At 46.4% G+C, this 17,907-nt stretch overlaps 2 pseudogenes; both read left to right on the top strand.

Moving 5' to 3' along the window:
* The first annotated feature begins 1,307 nt into the window (after positions 1–1,307).
* Positions 1,308–1,892, top strand: LOC142456476 (NFU1 iron-sulfur cluster scaffold homolog, mitochondrial pseudogene; annotated as a pseudogene).
* A 12,754-nt stretch (positions 1,893–14,646) lies between these two features.
* LOC142456078 (glycylpeptide N-tetradecanoyltransferase 1 pseudogene) lies at positions 14,647–15,827 on the top strand (annotated as a pseudogene).
* Positions 15,828–17,907: the final 2,080 nt, after the last annotated feature.

Raw genomic sequence — 17,907 nt, 5'->3', positions numbered from 1 at the left:
CTCCCCTGTGTTAGTCTGGGTACTTTAGAGAAACAAATCCACAGAAACTAATGTATAAGAGAGAGAGTTGCAAGCTGAAGCTGGGAACTGCTAAGGCAGCTGCACCCTGGTGCGACCATCACAAAGCAAGAGACCCAAGAACTCGAAAGGCAAGGCTGACTGAGCCATTTATCCTCTGCCCTTCAATTAATCCCACCTGTGTTTATAGGCCAGGTTGGCACAATAAACTAACTAACTCAATCCACCCCTTGCCAACCTGGCACCTGTACATAATTCTTTAGCTTCACAATTGCAATTAAGTAACACCTATACGTTAATTCTATAATCCTGTGAATATGTTCCCCCACCTATGAAAGTTTGTAAGCCAACCACTTCATGTCTTTATCCCCCCCAGTTTTGGGTATCCAATTTATATATTGCCCACTTACATCAACCCAGTTCTCTGAGAAGACAACCATATTGTTCGACATGAAGAGTCTTCATTCCAGTTGGAACCATGAGAAGTCTGAATCCATAAGCAAAGTCAGATCTGGACAGGCCATCCATAAAGTCAGCAACAATATGCACCAGTTCACAGGCTCAGAAATCTCCATCTGGTCGGGTTCTGGTCAACTCAATGTGGGCTGCCTCACTCAGCCTCCCAGGGTGCCCATTGGTCACCTTGCCTTTAGACCATGGGCTCTCACCAATACTCTAAAGCCTATCCCCCTCATGCTAGGTCATGAACCTTAGACCAGTCAACCGACTCTCATCTTCTCCTTTTTTTCTTTCTGTAAACCAAGTCCACAGGTGTCAGTGGCCAAACTCAACCCATCTCTTTATTGCTGCATTTCCCCACTTCCAAGTAGTTCCAGGTGGTCACCTAGCAAGCATTTCGGCCTGCTCACAGGCTCCCTTTAACATTCAGTCCCAGAGAGGAGTTTTCTTCATGGTTCCAGATTTTTTCCAGCTTCTGACAAAGACCATTGGTTCCTTCATACTCCAAAGCACTGGATGGGGCATGTATTTTCAAAGTTTTCTTTACAGGCATAGCCTAAACCCATCTAAAGACCAAACTTTAATGGCTGAAGCAAGTGGACTTACAAACTTTCTATTTTCCTACTCCCCATATTTTCCAGAAAAACAACCAAGTAAATAGTGTAGCTTGGCTGCACACTCCGCACTAGGATGGCAGGGGCCGTGGCAGGCCAAGGTGGTTGCGGCTGTTGTGACGGAGCTGCGCAGTCGGTTCCACCACGTAATGAGTCCACATGCCATTAAGAAGCAGCCTCTGCATTACTTCGACCCCTTTTCCCACTGCCTTGTGTACCACAGTGAGAAGCATGTTTATTCAAACACAGGGTACTCCTAACCCCAACAGTTTAAAGTTCATGCCAGGAAGACCAGTTCTTGAGACGAGGACCATGGATTTCCCCACACCAGCATCACCACTTCGCTCCCCTCTGGCTAGGCAGTTATTCAGAATTGAAGGAGTAAAAAGTATCTTCCTTGGCCCAGATTTCATCACAGTCACAAAGCAAAGTGAAGAGTTAGACTGGAATGTATTGAAGCCGGATATCTATGCCGTGATCACGGACTTCTTTGCCTCTGGCTTAACCCTGGTTACTGAGGAAACAGCTTCAGAAGCAGGATTTGAAGAAGATGATGAAGTTGTAGCAATTATTAAGGAATTATTAGATACTAGAATATGGCTGACTGTGCAGGAAGATGGAGATGTCATCTTCCCAGGCTTCGAAGATGGCATCATACAGCTGAAGTTCCAGGGCTCTTGTACCAGCTGCCCCAGCTCCATCATTACTCTCAAGAACAGGATTCAGAACATGCTGCAGTTTTATATTCCGGAGGTGGAAGTTGTAGAACAGGTTATGGATGATGAATCAGAAGAAAAATAAGCAAATTCACCATAAGATAATATGGACTTTCTTTGAGCCCACAGAGATCAATATCGTGATAATATATACACTGTTTATTATTGATCTGCTAAGGAACTTGAAGCTTAATAAACTATGTCCTTTCCTTAAAAAAAAAAAATAGTGTGGCTTTATCTGACCTCTGGCTAGACAGAGAAGAAAAACTTCCACGAGGGTGAGGTCAAACAAACATCTACTCTCTATCTTATGATTTGTTTCTCCAGTATCCCACTCCCAAAGTACCATAATGTGTTAGTCTGGGTACTTTACAGAAAAAAATGGCCTAAGGTCCCCTACGTCCAAGCTTTCTTCCTTCAGTGCTCCCAAGTCTCTCTCTCTCTCTACTGTCTGGAGCCATGAGACCCGGCCATTACTTGGAATTTATTAGCCTGAGCTCTGGGCATTCTTCTACCCAGCCTACGTGACAGAGCACTGCAGCGGTAAAGCTTGAGCAAACAAGGGGTGATGCTCTTTAGATAAGTACCTGTGCCCTGCTTCCCCTTGACTGGGTAAAAGATCGTCCTCCCCTGTGCCTGATTTGCATGAACATGCCACTCCATGTACCTGCTTGAAGACTGTAAGTCGACAGGGCGCGCTCCCCTGAACTCCCTAATTGGCCTGTCGCCAAAATAGCCTAATTTGCATGTGTGACGGTGCTTCCCCCATTGCTGGCCCACATAAGCTGTAACCCTTTGTTCAATAAACGAGACTTGATCAGGATACTGTCTTGTCTCCATTCTCCGTGCCTCTTGTCCCCCCAATTCCCACTCTCTCCTCCAGGATCCACGTTGAAGTTCCCGGGGGACGGGACACTGTACTACCTATGACCCACTCAAGTTCTCTTAGCCAAACACTCTCTTAATCAGGCCCCTGACAGTACTCCCCCCTCGGCTTTCTCCAAACCCCCTGGCACCTTGTCTGTGCCCCCAGTAAGGCCTCCTTATTCTGGGTGCCCTTCACCATCACCTCCCTCTGTCACCTCTTCAACTTCCTACCTCTGACAACCTCCCACTCCAGCCCCTAAGTTCTCTCCTTTGTCTTCCTGGTCAGTCATCGACCCCTCCTCGACCCCCTACGCCAAGTTGTGGGCACATGATGTCCCCCGCTCTCTCTCTGGCTTGTCCCAAATTGAAAAGCACGTGAGTGCCTTTTTCAATGATCCCACCACCTACATCAAAGATCTGTCTCAAGTCTGTAACTTAACATGGCATATTTTTGTAGTCCTTTCATCCACACTCACCTCAAATGAGAAGACAGCGTGTTTTTGCAGCTGCCCAGCAGCATGCAGGCCAGGCTCAGCTCACTGACACTGACCTTCCTCTGCCTGTGCGTACCGAGGCCGTCCCAAGGCAAGAACCAACCTGGAGTTGCCAGACTGATGCTCAGGCAGGCCAGGATGGCCGGGCACACCAAGATAAAATGCTCCAGTGTGTCTTGGCTGGTCTCCAGGCAATTTCTCCAACACAGTTAATTTTAATCAGCTCAGAAAGATTACTCAAAGGCTGGATAAAAATCCAGCAACATTTTTAAATCACCTGACTAAAGCCCTATCCAATACGCCCGCCCAGACCCAACCTCACCAGCAAGGGCCACTCTCCTCGCCACGCATTTCATTACCCAATCAGCTCCAGACATTAAAAAGTTAAAAAAGGCCAAACAGGGCCCTCAGACTCTGTCCAGGACCTGGTAAATATGGCCTTTAAAGTCTTTAATACCATAGATGAGCAGGCAGAGGCAGACAGGAGGTCCCAAAATCGCCAGAAGGCCAATTTACAGGCCCAAGCCTGATTGCAACCCTGAGGCCTTCTACAACCAAGAAGACGTCGGCTTCCTTCCTAGGGCCTGGAAACACAAGTTTCAGACCACATCTGGAAGCCTGCTTCAAGTGTAACCAGCAAGGTCACTGGGCCAATCACTCTCACACCTTGTCCGCCCAACATGCCTTGTCCGGGATGCAGTCGACAGAGCCGCTGGAGAATTCACTGTCCTTCGGCACCCAGCCGTGAGAGGCCAGTCCCCCCCAAGCCAGACCCCCATTGATGCTCCTGGACCTAGCTGCCGAGGACTGACGGAGCCTAGACTTGATGGCCCTGATCTCCCTCGCTACACCGGGGTAACAATTAGGGTAGCAAGTAAGGTTTTGTCCTTTCTGGTCAACATGGGCTGCCGCCTTTGTTTTGCATTCCTTCTCTGGTCCTTTACACCCTTCCCAGGTCTCTGTCATGGAAATCGACGGTCATCCTCCACACCCATTGTCCACTGGGCCCCTTATATGTCAGGTGGATAGCAGGCCAGTTATGCAAAATATTAAGATGGAGAGGTACATTTTAAATAGTCAGAAAAGTATAAAGAAAGCTTTTTGCCAAGAGGTTAATGAGAAAAGGGAAATGAAAGTGTTCGTTATAAGAAAGGATTACAGTATAAGAAATATTAAGGGCTCCTAACTAATATTCCCTGGTGACACGGGAAAACTACCCAGCAGACACGGTCACCTGCAGCCTAACTAATTCAGACCAGCCTCACCCCTCTCCCATCCTCCTCTTGTCAACGTCCAATGACTTGGCTCAATGTCCAGCCACAGGATGCAGCCATGGGATTACACGCCTTGCTGTCCAAGGGAGGAAACTTAACCCCAGAAGGCTGGGTGATGCTGCAAGACAAGCTAGCCTTCCCCCAAGCCCAGGCAGCCACCATCGTACAACAGATCTGTCACTCTTCACACATCGCCCCAAACAACCTTAGCCACTTCCTTAAACCTTTGTTCCATCATCCGTCACTGCAAACCTTTGTGAACACTTTGTTCTTCCTGCCGCTCACGCCTCTATCAGTCCACACGGAGGACTTAAACCAAACTCCGCATCCATCAGATGAGAGGACATCTCCCAGGACAGGATTGGCAAGTAGACTTCACCTACACGCCATGACACAAAAAGCTAAAATACCTCCTCACCGTGGCTGATGCCCTTACAAGGTGGATAAAAGCCTTCCTGCCAAACATGAGACTGCAGAAGTAGTGACGGATACCTTGCTGACGCACATCATTCCCAGATTTGTTCTCCCCACCTCCACACAATCCAATCATGGGCCTGCTTTCATTTTCAAAATTGCTCATCAGGTATGCTCAGCCTTAGACATAGATTGGAAGCTACACATTCCATACAGACCTTAATCACCAGGAAAAACAGAAAGGACCAAGGGACTCCTCAAGATCACCTCACAAAGGTCTCCATAAACCTGCCAGTCCTGGGACAGTTACAGGCTTACCTATAGCTCTTGCTTGGATGAAAGCCTCCCCTCATAGCCTTACCATCCTTAGTCCTTTTAAACTGGTGTACGGAAGACCGTGCCTACTTACCCACCACTTACCAAGAACCCCCCTCGGCCTCCTACCTCCCTTATCTCGCTCTCTTAAGACAGCTGCTTTGAAAACACATGGACAGGTACCTGCCCGCCTCGAAGACTCAGACTGAACTTGTCAGGTGGTCTCGCTGCAACCTGGAAACTCGGTGCTTCTCAAAACCCTTCATCCAAAACCTCAACAACCACAGTGCTCAGGTATGCACATTGTAATCCTCACTATTCCCACGGCAATTAAGGTACTCGGGGATCCTAACTGGCGCCACCTCAGCCAAGTGAAACAGGTGCCTTCCAGCCATGATCCCCTGTCCTCTACCCAAGTCGTGGGGTCCGTTTGCCTTCCTTTCACTAGGGTGCCTTCTGCACACCACCCTAAGCCAAGGTAAGGCTACAAAGGCCAAAGTAAATCCCTTCGCATAGGAATTTTTTGTCTGCAAAACCTACCAGGCTGGCAATGCTAAGCATACCACGTTGCTGGGAAAAGACATTGCGCCCCGGCAGAGTGCCAGTCACCAGTTTCAATCTACTTTCCCCCTGGCACCCTAAAACCAGTAGCTACTCGAGCCTCCCTGCCGGCCCTGTGTTTCCATTTTGACCAAATGAAAATGTGTTGTCAACAGTGGCCAGATATCTCTGGTGGGCGTTCATAGTCCTCTTGCAAAATACACGTAGCGCTGGATTGGGGCGCAGAGCTCAACATAAACAGAGCAGGCGTTTTTATAGGGATGGAAGTGGAACCTATCGCCCTAATATCACAGAGCCCCGGGGCGACAGACAGCTGTCAGGGGTAGAAGGAAAGCGATATCTTTGGTGGTGCAGTGCCAAGCCCTCCAGCCCCCTTAGGATTCATTGGCGATAGGTAAGAGTTCTTCCTGGGAGTTCTGATAAATTAGACCAAGTGGCAAAGGAGATTCAGGATAGTGAACAATCCTTAGTCAACCAGCTACCAGCAATAGAGGGCTCAGCACAGACAAAGCATCCTGACAATCCATTCACCTGGGTAAAAGTGATTCAGGAGGCCGCAGCCCTCCTCAATGTTTCAGGAATAAACAATATGACCACCTGCTTTCCCTGTGCCTCCTTACAGTGCCCTCTATGGTCTGCTGTGCCCCTATTAACTCTTTCTCCCTCAGATAAGTCTGAAGTGCCCTACACCTTTGAAGAGAATTCCCCTCCATAAACCTTCAAAAGCCATCCAGAATAAAATCTATCCCATTGGCTACCCCAAAGCTCCAGCCTCAAACTACCAGTGGAACAGCACCCACAGTGGATCTGGGGTTCTCAAAGCTCCCCAGACACGTTCTTTTGGTGCAACGGCACCCTCACCAAATGTATCAGTGACTCCGTAACAGGTCCTTGCCTCCCAACCACTGTAGTTCCCCAATTTACTGTGTACAGGACTGCTGAATTTGAATGGCTATGGGGTCCCAAAACCAGCCCACGCAACCAAAGGGCAGTTTTCCTCTGGGTATTAGTTGGCCTTAGCTTCGCCTCCTCGCTCGCAGCAGCGGGACTCTCTAGTGGGGCCCTAGGCCAAAGTGTGTTCCAGGCACATTTTGAAAAAAAAGACCCTAACTGGTCCTAGATTCCACCTCAGAATCCCTAACCTCCTTCCTTCCCTAGCACAGGTAACCCGCCAGAACTGTAGGCTTCACATCTCTGAACCGCAGAGAAACGAGGCACCAGTATGTTTTTAAAGAAAAATGTTGTTACTACATTAATGAATCTGGAGGAGTGGAACAGAATGTAAGAGTTCTTCATAAAATGGCAGACAAAATCAGGAACCGTCAACAAGACAGCGCCTCATTAACACCTTGGCTTCACAACCCTCTTGTCTCCTGGCTTCTCCCTTTGGTTGGGCCACTGGTGGTCAGATGTGTTCTGTTGTTAGCAGCCCTGTGTTGTTTTTTGTCAAGTTTCTCCAAAACAGAATAAGGGACATAGCCAATTTAACTGTTAACCAGCTTCTTTTACACCCTTGCAGGCCCTGTCTACCAAACCTGACCCAGCACACTCTGGCCTGTAGCCCCTCATTGCCCTCCCCACACCACCCCACGGCTGCCAGCAGGAAGTAGCTAGAAAAGACACATGTCGCTCCTATCACCAAAGGCCGGGATGTTGGGTCAGGGCCAGGCTGTCAGGGCCTCACCCCTTCTTCCTGCACGTACCAGGCAACACAGCTGATGGACAATTCTCAGAACTGGCTCCAAGAAGAACCGTCTTTCCTCCTCACCTGCAATGGCTGGACAATTAGACTAAGGAAAAACATGGCATCAGTGGAAAATCCCCAGCAGCTGCAGCCCCAGCCCCTTCCCAAAGGGACCCTCCGCAGCCCCTCCTTTAAAAACCCACCAGTCTTCTCACTGTGCGCAAGTTCCCTGGGCTACTTGCTAGACGATGGAACCTAATCTGGGAGCTTCTTTTCTAAGAAAGAATGGTTACAGCCTCTTCACTTTTTTTCTCTTTGTCTTCATGCCTCAGTTTACTTCTCACCTGGGTGTCACCCTTGAATCTAATAATTCACCAGAAACTAAAGTGTACCAGACTGAAACTGTGTTCTGTAGAGTTCTCAATGGCTGATTTTTTTAGAATAGATCGCCAGGCTTTTCTTCCAAGGCACTTCTAAGTGAATTCCAACCTCTATCAGCAGCAGATTATATCATCCATTAGTACCAAACCATACTAGTTGTTACATTTTTTTTTTCACTGCCAGGTGTTTGTGGCCAAAAAGAAAGAAAAGAAAAAGAGCTGTTCCACTTAAGAACATACTTGATGAAATAACAAACATTACTACTTTTATTAAATTCCAACTTAAGAGTGCTTATTTAATACTTTGGGTTATGAATGAATAAAGTACAAAAGTAAGTTTAAAAAGGGGTTCTGAGGTTAATATGATAAAACAGTACAAACTAGGCCATTGAGGCAAAATATGGCCTTAGGCTTTTGACTGAATCAAGCCAGTTCCAGGCTTTCTGTCAGCCATTTTGACATTCTGTCAGCTATTTTCACTAAAATAAAAAAGAAATTCAAGGGGCAATTTCGTCCCCTGAGCAAAAAAATACATTAATTACATGCATTTTTGCCATTTCAAACAGGAATAGTCAAAGACAACAACCAAACAAAATAATCAAAACTTTAACTTCCCATATTCTTTCCAGAAAACAACCCAGTAAGCTGCATGGCCATATCTGGCCACCAGGTAGCCAAAGAAGAGAAACTACCATGAGGGAGAGGTCAAACAAGCATCCACTCTCCATCTTTATGATTTGTTTCTATAGTGCCCCACTCCCAAGGTACCATAATGTGTCAGTCTGGGTTGACTAGAGAAACAAATTCATAGACACTCATATGTGAATGAGAAAGAACTTTATGTAGAGTAATTGCATATTAAGAAAACATCCCAGCCCAATCCAGATCAGGTCCATAAGTCCAATAATAGCACATATATCTGATACCAGTCTATAAAATCCTCTTCAGACTCACCTAACATATGCAATGACCCTGATACAGGAAGATCACAGGCCAGTGGGTGGAAAGTCTTGTGAATCCAGTGGCAGTGGAAGTATCTCAGTAGTGTTGGCCTGGGTCTCCACGTGGCTCCTCCAGCTCCAGGGCTCTGGCTTCATCAGCGTGGGACCATGTGGCTTGTCAGCAGAAAGACAAAGCAGAGACAGTGTGCCCAGCCCCCAGGGAGGAAGACAGGAGTTCCCAGAATCCTCAGAAGAAGGCCGTGCCCACACAGAGATTGGCTATGACCTGATTGACAGGCTAGACCCCACCCCTTTGTTCAAGTTGACAGGAGATTATGTAAGTGCCACACCATGCTTCCAGCTATGATCCTATTTTGGAGGGAGCTCTTTGTTACAGATTAAAGTGGGATTAAGTCCTGACCTTAGTCAAGAATGTACAACAAATCACATCCTGTGTTTCCTTGGGAGTATCTTTTTTTTCTTTTAATCATATTATTTGGGGCTCTTACAACTCATCACAATCCATACATACATCCATTGTGTCAAGCACATTTGTACATATGTTGCCATCATTATTTTTAAAAAATTTTCTACTTGAGCCCTTGATATCAACTTCTCATTTCCCCCTCCCCTCCCTCATGAACCCTTGATAATTTTTCCCCCCTTGTCATAAACTGACCACTGTCTCCTTTCACCCACTTTTCTGTTGTCCATATCCCTAGGAAGGGGTTATGTGTAGATCATTGTGATCAGTTCCCCTTGGGAGTATGCTTAAGACTACTTTACTAGGTGACTTAAGACACCATCCGTCATTTGTCTTGGGAGGGGTGTGGTCAACTACAAGAAAAACCACACCTCCATCCAATCCATTCCATCTGGGACACAAAACTGAGAACCTTTGCAAGAGGACATCCAAGACCTCTGTCTGAAGTGCTGGAAGCCACCAGCACCAGAGACTGTGGCAGGGAGTCTCAGAGCAAAAGCGCCGAGACTATGGCACTTTCTCCTCGTCTGCACCTAGACTATGGACTGTACAACAGAGTAACAGGGGGCAGAGGCCAGAGGACGGCTTGGCTGAGCAGCTGAGGTCCAGAGGGACATGGCTGCTGCCTGAGGAGAGGTGCTACTGTGGACCAACGACAGTAGCCTTTTTACTGCTCCTGACTTGGGATAGACTATTAACATCCTTAGTAAACCTCCGTCATTGTCAATATTGCCTGTAAGTTCTGTGTCCATTGCAACAAATTAGCAAACCCAGCACAAAAAGAGAATGTCATGCCACCACGAGGGTGGTTGGTATCAGAATAGGGTAAATGATAGAGGGTCGGCATATCTGACCCTTCCTCACGGCAAAAGGGAACCCAGAGAGGGTCAGATATGACCAATCCCACTGGAGCCCCATACCACTTACTACGATGCCCTACCAGAGTTCCAGTTCATATACGCACGGGTTTATTCCAAAAAAACACATTTAAACATGTTTCTCTGATCGGTGCATGGTGGAGACAAGTTTTCTCAGTAATACTTCAACAAAATATCTAGGCAGGAGCAGTGGCTTCCAAGGGGATCTACTGGGTCAGTTAAATTCAAGGCAGAGAGGTCAGCTCAGAAGGGTATAGTGACCGAGGAGGGATTCCAGAGGTGTAATCTTGATAGAATTTCAACAAGGACACAAAGGGACTTATGAAGAAGTTCAGAAAAACATCAGGAAGATTGTGCCAAGCGCATTTTCCCCGTTACAACAATGCACCTGCTCCTTCTTCAAGGGCGACAAAGCCTGTCCTGTGAGAATTTCATTGAGGAAATTATGTCATCTACCGTACAGCCCTGATCTTGCCTCTTCCGACTCCCTTTTTGTTCCCCAAACTCAAAGAACATTTCAAAGGAACATAATTTAGGCCCTCAAGGATACCTAAATTACTATTTTGATGTAAATCTCAGGGATAAGTTAGAGAATAGAAACACTTCCTTCAGAAGTGTATAGACCTGCATGAAGAATATGTCAATAAACAATAATTTCACATTTTGATATTTTTGTTTAAAGAAGTTTTCTGTACTCTGTGGGGGGAGGTCAGATGCTTACAGACATCCTCCCTGAAGACAGTCACCAGACTAGGGCAGGCCCCGCTCCCTGCTGTTAAGGACAATGGACAGGCCTGCAGTCATGGATTTGGTTCCTGTAGGTAGGGTTCACACCCTACGATAATGGTCTCTATCAGTTGAGCCAGGGAATAAGTCAAACCGGCTCTGTGACATACAAAGTTAGGCTGCCTGCCATCCGGTATCTAGGATCCGCCCATCTTGCCACATGTATACCCCAATCCCTCCTCTTCCTATTAAGTGGATATCCCTAGGATACTCCCTCTCATTACTGTATTACCTATAGCACAACCCCTTCCTGTGACATAGGTTTTCACCTTTAATTAGGGGGGTTCCATGTTCCCAGAGAATATAAAAGCCTTGGTCAGAATGAAAGATCCTCTCTCCACGTGGACCACCAAGCGGGGCTGAGGTGAGCATGCTACCATGGAATGTGTCTGACCCCATTTATTTCAATATTTCTCTTCTATCTCTCATGCTCTCTATAACTTTACTATGATCTTTACTTATTATCGCTGTACAATTGCGCCTCCCGGACCCGTGATGATGTGCTAGGGGCTGGCTCCCCTGACAGTACTCTTGTCGCAGCACTTTTTCACTTGTCTTAAAGTTTTCTACGAACAACTACACTACAAAAACGTGTGGGCTACGCTAGCTGCCTTCTTTCGTGGACTAGCATTCAACTTGGAAGAAAAACTAATAGACAAACCATGGCAAGTTAGATGCATTTGAAATTCCCTTCACAACAAACAAAGTAAGCTCGCCTCTTCAAGGAAAGCCACTTTAATAAGAGGTGTGCCATTTGCCTTTCAGTAGACTGTCCCCTTACGGAAGCCAACGATGGTCTCTTATGGCATACTCTCTAGTGAATCAGAGTCTGGAGATATCCCCAAAGAAGCAAAAGGTGTGACTTGGTTCACACCAGCTACTAAAGTCTGGTCTTAATTCCACCTTAATCCTTTCTGTTAGTATTGTAGAGAGCACTGTCTAAAAGTGAAGTATAGCCATACAATATATCACATAAGGAATTATGGCTAGAAAGGCCATAGTAAGGGACCACTACACACATATATATGCATCTGTTTGTATGTGTGTGTCTACATGTGTATATGTATATGAAGGCATGCATGTGCATGCATGTGATGCATATATAATAGGAGACAGTTACATATGCTTCAGTTACATGCAACACCTCCTGACTTTAGTTTTCTGAGTTTGAAGATTTGGAGCATTGTCTCTTCACACAACTTGGTCAATTGACATAATGTAGTTCATAAACTTTATGCGCTACATCTTCATTTGGTGAGTAGTGTCTTAAATGCCTGCAAGCAACCATCTAAGATGCAGCTTTTGATTCAAAAAAGAAAGCAGGAAACTAGTGTCAGGAAGAAGCTAGCTACAGAATGAATAGTCTACATCACAATTTCCCGAACATATTTGGGCTACTGCTCACTTTTCAGAAAGAGGGGAAAATTACTCAGCAGCCCCCTGGCAATTAAAAACTTTTGTACTGTAGCCCACAATCCAGGATAAAGTGTAAGTATCTCCTTTTGCAGCCCCTCTGAATTATTTCAGCAGCCCCCTGGGGGGCAGTATCACCCACTTTGGGAAGCTGGCATAAATGAACCATGGCCTCTCCTACCTTGAAGACCGGAACTAGATAGTGCCCTGTTACCACTGCTGGCCTTTCTGATTAGGACCACAATAGATAAATTCTTATAGAATGGGAGAAAATGATGGAGCAGACACAAGTTCCTTAAAAATCCACACTTATTGGACCATTGAGATCTGAGGATGCCTCAAGAGCATTGCCCTAAGATATTCCTTAAACCTTAAACCAAAACTATCCTGAGGTTACCTTTTAGCTAAATAAGAGAATGACTAATGAAGTGAGAATGTAACCCATGAGGACTGTGCTTTAAATAATCATCTATGTGCCCACAGGGAAGAAGCACACCAGCCTGTGCGATCACCAGGTGTCGAAGGGATCCGCTCTCAGGCATCATCAGAACAAAAAGTCATATCATTGTGAATGAGGGGAGTGCAGAGTGGAGACCCAAAGCCCAGCTGTAGGCAACTGGACATCCCCTTACAGAAGGGTCGTGGGGAGGAGACAGTGTAGCAATGATGAAACATACAACTTTCCTCTAGTTCTTAATTGATTCCCCCTCCCTGCCCCACTTTCATGATCCCAATTCTACCTTACAAATCTGACTAGACCAGATGATGTACACTGGTACAGATAGGAACTGGAAACACAGGGAATCCAGGGCAGATGATCCCTTTTGGGTAGGGGGAGGGTTGGGTAGAAAGGGGGAACCCATCACAAGGATCTACATATAGCCTCCTCCCTGGGGGACTGACAGCAGAAAAGTGGGTGAAGGGAGACATCGGACAGTGTAAGATATGACAAAATAATAATTTATAAATTAACAAGGGTTTATGAGGGAAGGGAGAGCCGGGAGAGAGGGCGAAAAAATGAGGAGCTGATGCCAGGGGCTTAAGTGGAGAGCAAATGTTTTGAGAATGATGCCAGCAATGAATGTACAAATGTGCTTTACACAATTGATGTCTGGATGGATGGTGATGAGACTTGTAGGAGCCCCAATAAAATGATTTAAAAAGAAAACAGTCCTTAATGTATTTGTATTCATTTTATTTTTTTCTCAAAATTTTCTAAGAATTACTCATGTCTTCATGTATCTTTGTAACCATTGTTTTCATGTTAGGTTAATATGTTTTGGCTATAGTATAATTTATTGAACCATCTTATATGTATATACATCCATGCATGTACATACATTAAACATTGCTATATTTTTTCTATTGTGAATGATGTTGAAATAAATATCTCTATGAATCTTTTTTTAAAAATCATCTATGTGAGACCAATTGGTCAACAATTACCCTAAAGCAAAGATGAGTAGATAAGGGGACAAGAAACTAGATTACTGGAAATGGGACAACAAAAAGAGAACTAATGATAATGTTACACATTGTGCAAAATGTAGCCAGTATCACGGAAGATCTGGGTAGATGTTGTTCAAATGGGAACCTAATTTGCTATGCAAACTCTCAAGGAGAACAGAAGAAAACATGCTTTTTTTAATTAGCTAAGAATTATTCAGAACACAACCAAAAATGTTTACTGAAGTATTATCTTTAAAAGCCAACTAATGCAAGAACTATAACTCGCAGCATCTTCTGACTCATTTATTGCTGTAATAGTATCATGACTATGAAATAGTAATTCAAGAGTACAAAGCAGCTGTGTCTCACTGATGAGCTCTCTGCCAAGTGATGGTCAGGGAGCCAGCTCCCTCTGGCGTGTGGTCTGCGGTGTCCTGGAACCTCGAGTTAGATGGAAAGGGAGACCCATAGGGAATACGTTTAGGAGTTAGGTCAACAAGTGTCTCCATTTCATTGTGGAGAAATCTGTCACACATAATCCTCACAGTGGAGGCTAGGGAATGTAGGCTGACGGCATGCGCAGAAGGAAAGAGCAGTGAGATTTGGGGAAGGAAGAGCTGTGGCCAACCTGCCAGGTAGTGTGTGGATGCACAGATACATGGGCTTTGGATGAATCAATTCCTTCTGCAGGTGTGTTTCTCTCAGATTTGTCTTCTTTACCTACAAAGTCTGAAAATAAGGTTAGGGATAAAGTGAGCTACTCCCTGGTTTGGTGGCAAAGCACTAAAATAGATTCAGTATTGGTGGTGTACCAATGCAGAAAACTTTCCCCTCGGAGAGCCCGGCGCTCGCAGCTCAAGGTGGAGGACGAGAGTGAGACAGCAGGGAAGCGGGCGGCACCTCCGCTGACACAGATGATGGCAGGGAACGGGACGGCCACGAACCCTGCAGCGGCTGCGAGAACGAGGAGGACAGCAGCTACAAACGAGGGGGTCTGAGTCCAGGTAATGACACCGGAGCCAAAAAGAAGAAAGAAAAAGGCAATGAGCCAGGCTCGGCCCTGGACCAGCCTGTAAAGATGCACTCTTTGCCAACAGAGAGGATCCAGGAAACACAGAAGGCCACTGACCTGTTCCCAGTGGGCCAGGGGCCTGCCAAAACCATGGAGGAGGCCAGCAGGCGAAGCTACTAGTGCTGGGGCACACAACCTGTCCCCAAACTGGGAGAGGCGGTGAACACCCACGGCCCAGTGGGCCTGACAAAGACAACAAACGTCAGGAGCCCTACTTCCTGCCCCAGGGCTTCACCGGGGACGCCTTGGACCTGGGGGACCGTGGTGTGCTGAAGGGACTGCATACCCTCCTGAATGAGAACGATGTGGAAGATGACAACATGTTCCGATTTGATTACGCCCCAGAATCTCCTCTGTGAGCCCTCCGGCCACCCGGCTGGCTTCCGCAGTGGCACTGTGGCGTTCCAGTGGTCTCAAGCGGGTTCATCTGGAGGGCATTTTCCAAGTGGGGTGGTACTCCCGAAGCCTGTGGGCACCTGCAGGCACTGGCACGGGTCCCTAAACCCTCGGAAGCTGATTGAAGTGAAGTTGTCCCACCTGAGCAGAAACATGACACGCACCACGAAGCTCTACCGGCTGCCAGAGATGCCCCAGACCGCTGGCTTGCGCGCCACGGGGAAGGAGGACGTCGGGGCAGTGCACCGGCTCCTCACCAGGTCCTCGGAGAGGTTCCGCCTCACGCCGCTCGCGAGCCAGGAGGAGGTGGAGCACTGGTTCTCCCCGCAGGAGAACATCATCGACAGCTTTGTGGTGGAAACCGCCAATGGTGAGGCGACGGACGGACTTCCTCAGCTTTTATAGCCTGCCCTCCACCATCATGCACCAGCCGACCCGCAAGAGCCTACAGACTGCTTATTCTTTCTGCAGTGCTCACACCCAGGCCCCTCTCCTAGACCTCATGAGCGATGCCCTGTTCTTGCCAAAAGGAAGGGCTCTGACGTCGTCAATGCGCTGGATCTCGTGGAGAAGCTCTGGCCCTGCATCTGGACGGCAACCTGCAGTAGTTAGTACCTTTGCAACTGGAAGAGGCCCAGCGCGGGGCAGATAAGGCTGGGCAGGTGCTGCAGTAGCATAAAGCCCTGCGAGTGCAAAGCGAGGAATGGAACCCCACGTGTTGCTCCGATTTTCACAAACGTGAGAATCCCTGGCCGAGGGAACAGAACTGCACCGGATTTTCCAACCTGCCACTGAGTCTGACCCTTGTAGTGCTGAGGCCTGGGCGGACATGACGCCACCTCTGGCCTTGCCGCTGGTCTCTCTGTTTTCCAATTAATCACATCTCCTGTAGCTGCGGTCACGGGATTGTACTGCTGAAAGCTAGCTTGTGATTGGCATATTATGGAGCCAACGGGTGAATAATAAAAGTATATGTATGTATATACCTTTACCCTCAAACAGAATGTCTTTCAAAGTGAATTGCTACCCTGTCCCTAGCCAGCCCAGGGAAGGCGCACAATCCGTAGACACTTGCCTGGGTGTGCCCTTAATGGAATTTGGGGTACTGAGGTCGGTGTAATTATGAGTTGTACCCTGACTGCATGGTTCAGAAGGCCCTGAACCAATCTTAGAAACTTTTCTATCTATAATTGTACAGTGCATGTATCCCAATTATAGTTCATTTCTTGCTTCTGTGGTCCCACCTACATCTGTGATGAATTGATCTGCTGCCATTCACGATTTTGTGTCAGTTTCCTTTGTTCTCCAAATCCTGTTCAAATGTCTGGTTCTGTGAGGCCTTGGACACCACTATGGCCTCGTGGTAAGGTCTCCCTTATACGGATGATTTGTCTTTGTCTTTGGCCTACTGTGTGTGTGTGTGTGTGTGTGTGTAAGCTATTTTTGAATATGGGGTCTTTTTCTCCCCTAGAACATAGGTAAACATAAGCAAGCCCATGCTTACTTTGCTTAGTGGGTAACCGGACACTGCTCCCAATGCTGCTCTTCCTTCTTTGTACAGCTTCTTCCTGCCCCTCAAAGCTCAGGACGAGTGGCCCTGCTCCCAGCGAGCACTATGGTTTGGGTACGTATACCTTCTCAGTGCTTTCATGGAGCTCCTTTGGACTCGGTTCTGATACAAGCCACACTTTACTCATTCACTAACTCATTAATTCACTTATTCAAATAACCAAAATAAGTTCATTGAGTTCTACGCCCTGCCAAGCATTCAGCTAGGTTCTGAGTACAAAGCTGTTAGTAAGAGAGGCAGTCTCTTTTCATGGAGCTAGTGAACACATAGACAAGTAATTGAGATGAAATAAGGAATATGCTGGAGAGTGATTGGAGGAAAGGAGGTACTTTACGTTTGGGGATCAAGGAAGGATCCTGTGAATGTAAAAAATGAACAAGCCATTTGACAATGGATAGAAAGTATTCCAAGCAGAAGGAATGGCAGCGACAAAGACCTTAGATCAGGGTTGGTTAAACTGGAAAAGGTAGAACTTGACATAGTGGGTGAGGGAGAGAAAGGTCCGCAAGTTGACCACAAATATAGTCATGGGGCTTTTTATTGTGTGTGTGTAAATATTTCATTTAGGAACCTTCAGCCTAGGCAATGTGATGCCATGTGATGGGATGTGTGTGGGCAGTTGCTCTCTAGTCTGTAATCAGATGCCAGGGGTAGTAAGCTAGTGTTCTCATTGGGAATGCCATACTCGAGGCAGTCACTAAAAGCTAGAGACCAGAAGCTTGTCTAACTAACATAATGAATTTTCATTGTTAAAATTATAGCATGTTAATACAATATAGCATGTTAAAATGAATTTTCAGTTTAGAAATCAGTAGTGTTCAATATATGTGGTTAAAATATTTCAGAGATCTTCCTGAACATAAAATTTCTATTACAATTAATTTAAAAAAATTATAACAAAACTCTGCCTAGCCCTATAGCCTGTTCCCTTAAGGATGTTCCCTCTGGGATCAATCTCTGAATTTCCTGTCCACCTAGGATTCTGGTTGCTTGACACACTCTAAGTGTATTGCTAGTTACCACTAATGGATTGTTCCTGACAGTTTGGGTTAGAACATCAAAAACAACAGAGCTGGGACTTCGTCATTGCACCTACAGAACAGATTCATGACTTAAAAAAAT

Source organism: Tenrec ecaudatus, chromosome 9 (assembly GCF_050624435.1).
Source record: "Tenrec ecaudatus isolate mTenEca1 chromosome 9, mTenEca1.hap1, whole genome shotgun sequence".
In the NCBI taxonomy this organism is placed as follows: Eukaryota; Metazoa; Chordata; class Mammalia; order Afrosoricida; family Tenrecidae; genus Tenrec; species Tenrec ecaudatus.
Note: the sequence above shows the minus strand (reverse complement) of the source record. Positions and strands in the feature narration are given on the sequence as shown.